The 9,336-nt window shown below is 38.8% G+C and overlaps 1 protein-coding gene across 5 annotated transcripts in view; it reads right to left on the bottom strand.

Moving 5' to 3' along the window:
• Pacrgl (parkin coregulated like) overlaps window positions 1-271 on the bottom strand; it is a 15,083-nt gene extending 14,812 nt beyond the window's left edge. For 3 of the 5 annotated variants that reach the window (XM_028765286.1, XM_028765288.1, XM_028765290.1), the window contains exon 1: window positions 109-271. The gene's annotated coding sequence lies outside the window, so the exon portion shown is untranslated. The remainder of the gene's footprint in view (window positions 1-108) is intronic. The other 2 variants (XM_028765289.1, XM_028765287.1) reach the window with 2 other exon arrangements.
• Between the last annotated feature and the right edge of the window lie 9,065 nt (window positions 272-9,336).

Here is a 9,336-nt window from a genome sequence, read left to right as displayed (position 1 = left end):
GAGAGAGAGAGAGAGAGAGAGAAAGAAAGAAACCGGAGACACATGAGCCGCGGATTCCAGTTACAATATACTTAAGCCAAATTCCCGGAGCTCCCGTGCTCTAGGGACCTTAGCAACGAGCTCCGGCAGTTCTAGCGGCAGGAAGCCCACACGCCGAGGTTCCTGACTCTGGCGCCGGCTCCTACCGCCTCTCCCGCCAGCACCGGCCCTCGTGGGGCTTCCCTCTGGTTCTCCGCACCAAAGCCCTCTGGTCAGCTGCCCACACCGGTGATTCAGGAAACCACCTTCAAGTAACATAGACATCCGGCGCCGCGCAGTGACATCACACGCGCCCCGCTAGCGCTTACCCAATTAAAGGGAGGCTGCAGAGACGCTCGGGAGGTTGCCTGGCAACTATTGGGCGTTCTCAGGCCACTGTCAGTAAAGCGCACCTGTGGACTGTCTCAGGTGACAACGGAGCCATGAGAAGACCTTAAAAGAAGTTTAAGTTCTAGTTTCCAGAGAACAGACGCTGATTCGCTCTAGTTCTCCAGTCCTGCCTCTCTCAGTCTATGTGCTTTTTCTCAGGAATATTTTAATGTCCTCCAACATGCCTGCCTTAAGGCCTGACAACCATGGGCTTCTCTTAGCTTCCTGTCATGTTAATTCCTTTCCTGTTATATATTACCATTCCATATGCTCTTGCATTCAACTGCAGAACGCTCTAATTTTATAATATACAATTATAATATAATTATAATTTTACAATACTATAATTTTATAGCTATAAACATATTATTTTGTCCTTCAGATTACTTTCATGAAGTTGGTGCTAGGGGAGAATGTGTTCCTTTGCAATTCCATCAGCAACAATTTAGGTAATATCTGTTAAAAGACCAAACTCTTTTTAGACCTTTCTACTTCACCCTTTTCTAGAATTCTCTTTGTTAAGCCTAAAGTCTTACCTTTTTCCTCAAGTATGGGGCAGTTTTGTGTTTTATTTCAGAGCTCAGACTATGTATGATGCACAAAATTTTCCAGTTCTTTATTTTAAAAAAAGACCACAAATTGGGTAAATCTCACTTAATTTTAAGTAAAACATTTGCACTTTATGTTTTTGTTTTATAAAAACTTTGTCATGGCATCATTTCAAAAATGATGAGTGCTTTCTGGACCATCCTAGTTTGAGAAGCTTCTAAGAAATTCATGTGAGACTGACTAGAAGGTCGTTGGATAGACCATATAGAGGTTTGGAAAGAGTCTGAACAGAGGTGTGGATTTTAGGACCAAAAGTGTGTGGGTGATGATAACCAGGAACGTGAGGTGAGGTGCAAGTGTTTCTTGCAGGCTAGAGTGTATGAGAGTCCCCTTCCTACCTTATTTTAGATTTAAAATAATACTTTATTTTATATTAAAAAAATAAAGGAGTGAGGTAGAGATGCCATATGTATCTACCAATATAGAAAAAAAAAACTGAAACCACAGAGTAGACTGTGCAATTTCTTTGTGCTGCCACAGACCCACTCTGATATTTTTAGAACTGTCTGCCTTGGGATGGTCATTGGTATGAACCATATCAACTTGCTCTTTATTTCTGGCTTTTATTTGGATTTAATTAGTGGAGAATATTAATAAATGTTTGGGAAATATTGGAGAGTAAAATATTGATTTTTCTATTTTCTTGATCACTTTTCTAATGTTCTGAAGAGATGCCATGACCAAAGCAGCTCACACACACACACAAAAGCATTTAATTGGGGATGTGCTTACAGTTTCTGAGGTTTAGTCCATTGTCATCATGGAAGGTAGCACACCAGTATGCAAGACACTGGACCAGAGTTGAGAGGTTCATCCTGATCAATAGGCAGGGAATCAGCAAGAAACATTAGGCCAGGTATGGGTTTTTAAAAGGCTCAAAGTCTGACCCCTAGCGACACATTTCCTCTAACAAGGCCACACCTTCTAATTCTTCTAATACTATTGAAGAGTTCCACTCCTTGGTTACTAAACATTCAAATAAATGAGCCTGGGGGGGAGGGCATTCTTCTTCGATTTCTTTTTGTAATTCTTTTTGCTGCTACAGACCCACTCTTTAGCATTTTTAGTACTGTTTGTTTTGGGAAACTCATTAGTATGAACCATATCAACTGGCTCTTTATTTCTGGCTTTTGTTTGGATTTAGTTAGTGGAGAATATTAATAAATATTTGGATATTGTTAGTGGATAATATTAATAAATAAATAATCAATACTAATAAGCATTCCATTCCCTGGCTCCCATAGGCTTGTAGCCATACAATGCAAAAATATATTCAGTCCAACTTCAAAAGTCCCTATAGTCTATAAAAATCTCAACATTGTTTAAAAGGCCAAAGTTCAAAGTCTCTTCTGAGACTCAAGGCAGTCTCTTAACTGTGATCCCTCGTAAAACTGAAATAAAAGCAAAATGAAAAAAAAAAAGCAGATCACATACTTTCCACATACAGTGGGACAGAATATACATTAGATTACAAAGGAGAGGAAAGGAAGCATAATGAGGAAAAACTGGACCAAAGCAAGACAGAAAACCAGCAGGGCAAATGCCAAACTCAGATGGGCAATGTCTGATGTCAAAGTATTCTTCAGATCACTTTGGCTTTGTTGACTACAACACACTTCTTTCTCTTGGCTGGTTTCTGCCATCCCCTCCCACTCCCCATCTGCAGCTCTCTTTGGTAAGTATCCTATGAGAGGCATCTCCAATGTCTTAGGGTTTCCAACACAATCCAGGCTTTACCTTCATGGCTAAATATAATGGCTTCTCTGGTTCTCCATCAAGGGACACTCTTGACACATTCCTAGCCTCAGTGCCTTTCCTTGGCTGTGGAAGGAAATTTCATAACATTTTTCTGGTATCCTTGACACTAAAGCCAGAACCACATGGCTGAAGCTACCAAGCACTGAGCCCTGCTGCTTGATGTGCCTAAAATATGGCAGCTAAGCTACAGCCTTATGTGAGGAGAGAGAGAGAGGGAGGGAGAGAGAGAGAGAGAGAGGAAGGGAGAGAGAGAGACTAGCATGTGTATGTGGGCTTTTGAAAATTTCAAAGGCCAACCCCAGTGAGATAAATTCTTTCATAAGGCCACACCTCTTAATCCTTCTAATCCTATCAAAACAGTTCTACTCCCTGCTGACTAAGCATTCAAATACATGAATGGGGATCATTCCTATTTAAACCACCACATACACCTAGGAGGCATAAAGGGTTGGTCATATTCCCATATGAAAGTGACAGCTGCTTTTTGAGATAATATAAATATGGGTGTCTGTGTCTCCCTCAGCAAAATGCTTATTTTCAAGGTAATGATGTGAGGTGGTGGGATTATGGGGGGGGGTGATTTCTTCAGAGTTGGGGAACTATCATAGTTGGACTTATGCCCATAAAAGAGAGGTCTGAGGGAGACTACTGACCTCTCCCCCAACCCCATCCCCAAGTAAGGATGCTGTGAAATGGTGCCATCTGTGAAATAAGAAGGAAGTCCTCACAAGACAGAATTGGTTGTTGTCTTAATTTGAGACTTCTTAACCTGATAATGAGGGGGAAAAATAAGAAATAAATGTTCCATTTATAAACTTCCAAGTAGGGCACCTCTTTTTAGCATCAGGCTAAAAAATCTGTATGTCCATCCCAGCCCTAAAAATGAAAACCTCAAAGATTACTTGTTCTGGTTACTGCATCATGTGGATCTCCGACTCCTTTAAAAATAAGATCTCTCCAAATTACACTACTGTAGTGTGTTGATACTCATTATATGACATTAAGAATTAGCTAATGGAAGAATGGCATGTCAAATACACAGGATGCTGCTTTCTCATTGTTGTGATTCACTTGTGATTTACTGATTGGTTGAATTAATTAAAAGTTAATTACCAGGCATTTTAAAAGAAAGCACCAGTGATATCAATGGCTTTGCTTTACTTATAGAAAAACAAAAACAACAACAACAACAACAAAATCCCTCTCTTCTATAAATTACAAACAAAAAAATCATCTCTTCCAGCTATTACCAAGCCCCGTCTTTGGGAGATGTGATCTAAGATAACATCCACTGTCTCTTTTCTGAAGCAAATAAATATTATCATCAAAAACTAATTAAACACAAATTTGTACATATAAACAATTTATCTATGATAGAGGCCCCTCAAGTGATAGTAAGTGAAGTGAACAGAGATGGCTAAATATAGCCACAGTGTCACAAAAGAAGGAAAACTAACCCAAGACACACAGAAACATTTACATTTCCACACAGCCACATTCTGAAAAAGTTATAAGAAACAGATAACATTATTTCATTGATTCTAATAATATAATTTTATTATGAACTAAAGTTTTATGTGGGGAAAACGGGTATACAGAAAATGATAAAGTATAGAGGAGAAACAAACAGAACTAATGGTATTTGAAAAGGCCATAAAAGAAGTTGTTTACTGATTAGCTAATAAAAATGTAGTTTGAAACCAAGTACCAAGTAAGGATGAATCAAGCCAGTCCCAGAAACCATAGATCTTTTTGAAAAAATATCACTGTGCCAGAATTTTTACCTCACTAATTATTGTTGGACAGGAAGGGCTTTGAGGCTCCCAAACAACGCAGGTGATTGTCAATACTCTTGTGTTGGTATGGGCTTGTTGCTGAAGATGTCATATGTATTAGATACAGGAAATAAAGAAGGAAATCCAGAACTGAGCTAGAGGCTTTCTTCCTGCTGCTTAGCTCTAATAATGCCAGACTGTGTTGTGCAGCTTGTTTGAGATAGGGGTGGGCATTGGGCTCAACAACCTAACTTACTGTAGATTCACTGTACACTACTGCTAACAAGCCAGACAAAATGAGCCTAGTGGCATTTAAATGAAGGGAAGAGATCCTTCAGTGTGAGGAAGGTTTCTTATCCTTAGCTGGGCTTTAATACAGGCATTATGAGGCTAGCATATGATGGTCTCATAAAGAATTTTCACTAATTGAATGAGATACATGGTTTTCTTTCACTAATTTGAATAATGGATTTCATACACAATCTAAGTGTGAATTTTAGAAGGAAGCTTTACTTTAACGTTGTTACTGGGAGCTTAAGACACAGTGGGCAAGTGTGATTCGTGGAAAACAGGGTATTGTAAAGTTGATAGTCTACAGGCTTTCTTATAATACCTATGGTAGTCACTGGTGTGAGGCAGATAAGTTGGTATTTGGATGTGGCCCATATGAGGTGTACAGGTGCTCCTAATTCTTAGTCATATCTTCATGCATAACTTTCAGGCAATGGAGCTTATTAAGGTTGAAAAATAAAAGAATACAAAAGAAACAAAAAGAAAAATAAGAAACTAGAGCAGGATCTACAAACTACTTATGGAATTTCTGGTCTCTGGCCATAACAGAACCAAGAATGTTTCCACTTCTGGATACCCCTAAACTGTTCAAACCAGTTTCTGTCTTCTGATGTCCTCGGTGCAATAGTAGAAAATCTAACATTGGTGTAAACATATACTTTCTGTTTGGATTTCCTGTCTGATCCACAGGAAAAAATGTCTGGCCTTATAAAACCTTTCAGACTTTTATAGCTAGGGAGGACCTAGAGCCTAGGAGAGGCTGCTTGACTAAATGAACATGATGTGCCTATTAAATTGCTTCATAAATAGCTATATGTATGTCTGAAGAATGATGCTGTTAGCAGTTTGGCTCAAAGACGCTTCTTTTCATTGTGCTAAGTTGTCAATATATACAGAATACATGACTGTTGAGTGCACAGGGTTCAGTGAATATCATGGTAAAGGAAGCAGAAGGAATTTAAGAGCTACAAGAAGGGGAGAGGGAGCTGTATGATCAGTTATTTCAAGTTCCTAAACATAAAGTACTATGACTTGAAATTGTGAATCAAATAAGCCTCTTTCTTGTATATTGCTTTTGTTATGGGATTTTTATCACAGCAATAGGAAAGGAAACTAAAACTAAAGCAAATTTCAGACATGCAGTACAATATTATTAGCCAGAGTTATCATACTTTAGCTCTAGGTGTGAAAAGTGCATGCTACACAAGTATGAGAGCCCAGAGTCCAGATCATCAGAACAAAAGTAAAGCTGGATGTTATAGCATCTTCTGCATCTCCAGGATTCCTGTGCCTATATGGTAGAGATACTAGAGAATGCCCAGGCAAGTTAGTCACATATATGCAATGGTAGACGAGAGAAACTGTCTCAAACAAAGTAGAAGGTGAGGACAAATATATTGTGGATTGATTTTAATACTATTTAGGTTAATTCAGCTTCTGAAATCACAGGAGAATTCAAACATCTGCATGTGAGACACTGACAGTCCCTGCTCTGAGCTGGTTCTAATTGGTAAATAAAATTGCAGGCAACCAATGGCTGGGCAGAGAGACAGAGGTAGGACTTTAGATTTCCAGGCAAGGGACTATGGGTAGAAGGAGGTTTTAGAATCACCATGCCAGGAAAGGAATAGGATGAAAGCATGAAAGTTGCAGAAGACAGAGAACCAGCCATGTATGAATCAGGGAAGTACGGCCCCAGGGCCATTCCCTCGACTGGGTCTGGGATAGCCAAGGTGAAATATAAACTTTAGTAAGATATAATTCAGGCATATCAGTGGGGAGGTTTGGAAATTTCCAACCATTGAGCTGTTTAGGACATATTAAAAATAAGGCTCCATGTGTGTGTCTTTCATTCTTAAATCTAAAACATTTGGGTGGGTGTAGAGGAGGCGCAGGCACCTGCCCAGGAGTTTAAAGTGGATTAGCATATTACCACTACACAAATATGCAAAGCTGTTGTCTAACTTTCCCATAGGCACCATGCAGAAACCTGCACACACACAAATATAAAAATAAAATCGAATTAAGATAAATAGGAATCCATATAAAAGATAACAGGTTCTTCAGTGGGAATCCAATGCTCTATAAATTTATCTTCTTGTTCAATCAAACCCCACAGAAGGCACAGAAATTTTTTTGTTGTTATTCCATTTTAAAACACACTACATATTCAAAGCAAACACCTGAATATACAAACAACAAGTTTTGGATTAACTAATTAATTTCTATGAGACATAAAATAAAAACATTGTTCAACTTAACCAGGCAACTGGCTCTAAAGGCTGCTTGAGCTGAAAGCAGTTTATGCTGTTTGTTTCTGAAACAAATTGGATGATAATATTCTAGAACTGTGTTGTGTTGGCTTCCCTTGTAACTGCAACAAATACCTGGGCTTAAGGGGTAAGAGAATGCATTGTTATCCTGCAGTTCAAGAGGTCTGAGACAAATCTGATAAAGCTACAGTTAAGATGACTCTAAGACTATCTTTCTTTCTAGGAACTCCAAAAGGTTTATTCATATTGTGAAAACTAAGTTTGGCATGGTTGACAGCATGAGACCCTCCTCCCCTTATTAGCTTTAAGCTGATGTCCTTGGCCAAATTGTAGAAGCTATTTAACTCTTACTTTGTTTCTAATGACTCATGTATTGACATTAGTTTCAAATATTAGTCTAGTTGTTGTTTTCCCCTATAAAAAGTTATATAACCCAAGCTTATATAACTGGTAAAGGAAAAATACTTAATTTTCTCACAGTTTGTGACACTGCCCACATGTTGGGCACACTGTAAAGGGCACCTGTGGTTGTGCCATGTTTTGAGGAATTATATCATGGCAGCAGTGCACACAGGAGGAAGAGATCATACCAGCTTATGCCTTAATCAAGGCAGCTAGCCCCATGCTCTCCAGAGAGAATGAACAACTCTACATTTCAGAACCTTATCAATAAGGGGGAAATATTAAAGTAAGAGCCAAAAAATGGAGTAACTACAGTAATTAAAGCTGATAAACTTAGACTCGGTGATCACAAGTTCAGACAGGATGCCAGGAAGGGAGGAGAGGATTCAAGAATTGTCATTGACTAAGCCGTACTCATTGTCAATATTACTATGGTAGAAATCACACTTCTCACATTGAAAGTTGGTAGGACTTAATTATATCCAATGATCACAGAGTAGACTGCCCCTGTAGTCTAGTATGTTTCCAATTTCAAAATCTGTAACCCTCAGTGCATCTTCCAGTTTCTTTTTGCAGCCTTGAGCAAGATTGCTCTGTAGGTAAAAGTGCTTGAGGCTAAGCCTGAAAACCTCCAGCCAATCCCCAGGACACACATAATGTATGGAGAGAAACAATTCCCACCCAAAGTGGTCTTCGGACTTTTGCACTGTGGTATACACAAACATGCATATGGGGGGAGGGGAGGACCAATTTTCCTATAATAGAATTCACTTCAGATTTCCATCTTTGAATAAACAATGTATGACCTAAAATCATGATAGGAGTGCTTAAATGGAATTTATTGAGAATGAAAAAAAAATTCTATTTGCTTTTATAGAGTATAATTCTTTCTAGGTAAGAAACTAGCATAAGTGCTCAGAGCATACCACGGTGAGTTACAGAATACTATTATCTGCAAAGCTCTAACAAAGAATTAATATGTCACAAATAACTACAACTCAATGGGAAGAGCACTCCAATGGAAGCATACAAAAATGTTATGAGTATCATTATACTTCTGGGTAACGCCAAGAGCTGTAATACTTTGGACTTGGACATGAATGGTAAGTAGGTGTTCTCAGAATAAAAAGGATCTGAAGAGTTCAATTGCAGAATGGAAGATGGCTACCTAGCATTGAGCCTCTGAAAACACCACCAAACTTGTAGTACATCAAGGCATTGCTCCTCCAGAAGAAAGAAAAGCAGGGGAAGAGGCAGCAACAATAACAGATTGGTCGGATTTGTATTAGAACATTGATGACTGGCCTACAACTCAGGAAAGAATCTCAAAATGCAGTGAGGCAGGCTATGAGGGTTAATATTTATCTTCATCCTGACAGAGTATATAATCTCCATGAAACCGTATATTTGCAGTATCTAGAAGGGTGTTTCTGGAAATGTTTCCTGAATGAAGATAGCATCATTCCCAAGCTGGGGGCGTGGTCTGAATTAAAAAGGACAAAGTGACCTGAGCTCCAGCGTTCACCTATCGTTCTGCACCTTGACTGTGGATGAAATGTGATTATATGACACACACTCATAGTACCATATCTTTCCTGAGCCAAAATACACTGTTCCTTTGTTATGTTATTTTGCCAGGTATTTTATCAAAACTAATTAATAGAAGTGATAAGAAGTATACATGTTATGTCCGTGAAGACACAAAGTGGTCACTCTCCAGAAGACTGAGAGCCAACAGCAGCAGATCATATAAGGAAGTCTCCTTATTTGTCTCAAGGCAAAAACTCTTGACAAAGTTGGAGACACAGAAATTTGACTTC

Source organism: Grammomys surdaster, unplaced genomic scaffold (genome assembly GCF_004785775.1).
Source record: "Grammomys surdaster isolate TR1022 unplaced genomic scaffold, NIH_TR_1.0 150, whole genome shotgun sequence".
NCBI classification, from domain to species: domain Eukaryota; kingdom Metazoa; phylum Chordata; class Mammalia; order Rodentia; family Muridae; genus Grammomys; species Grammomys surdaster.
Note: the sequence above shows the minus strand (reverse complement) of the source record. Positions and strands in the feature narration are given on the sequence as shown.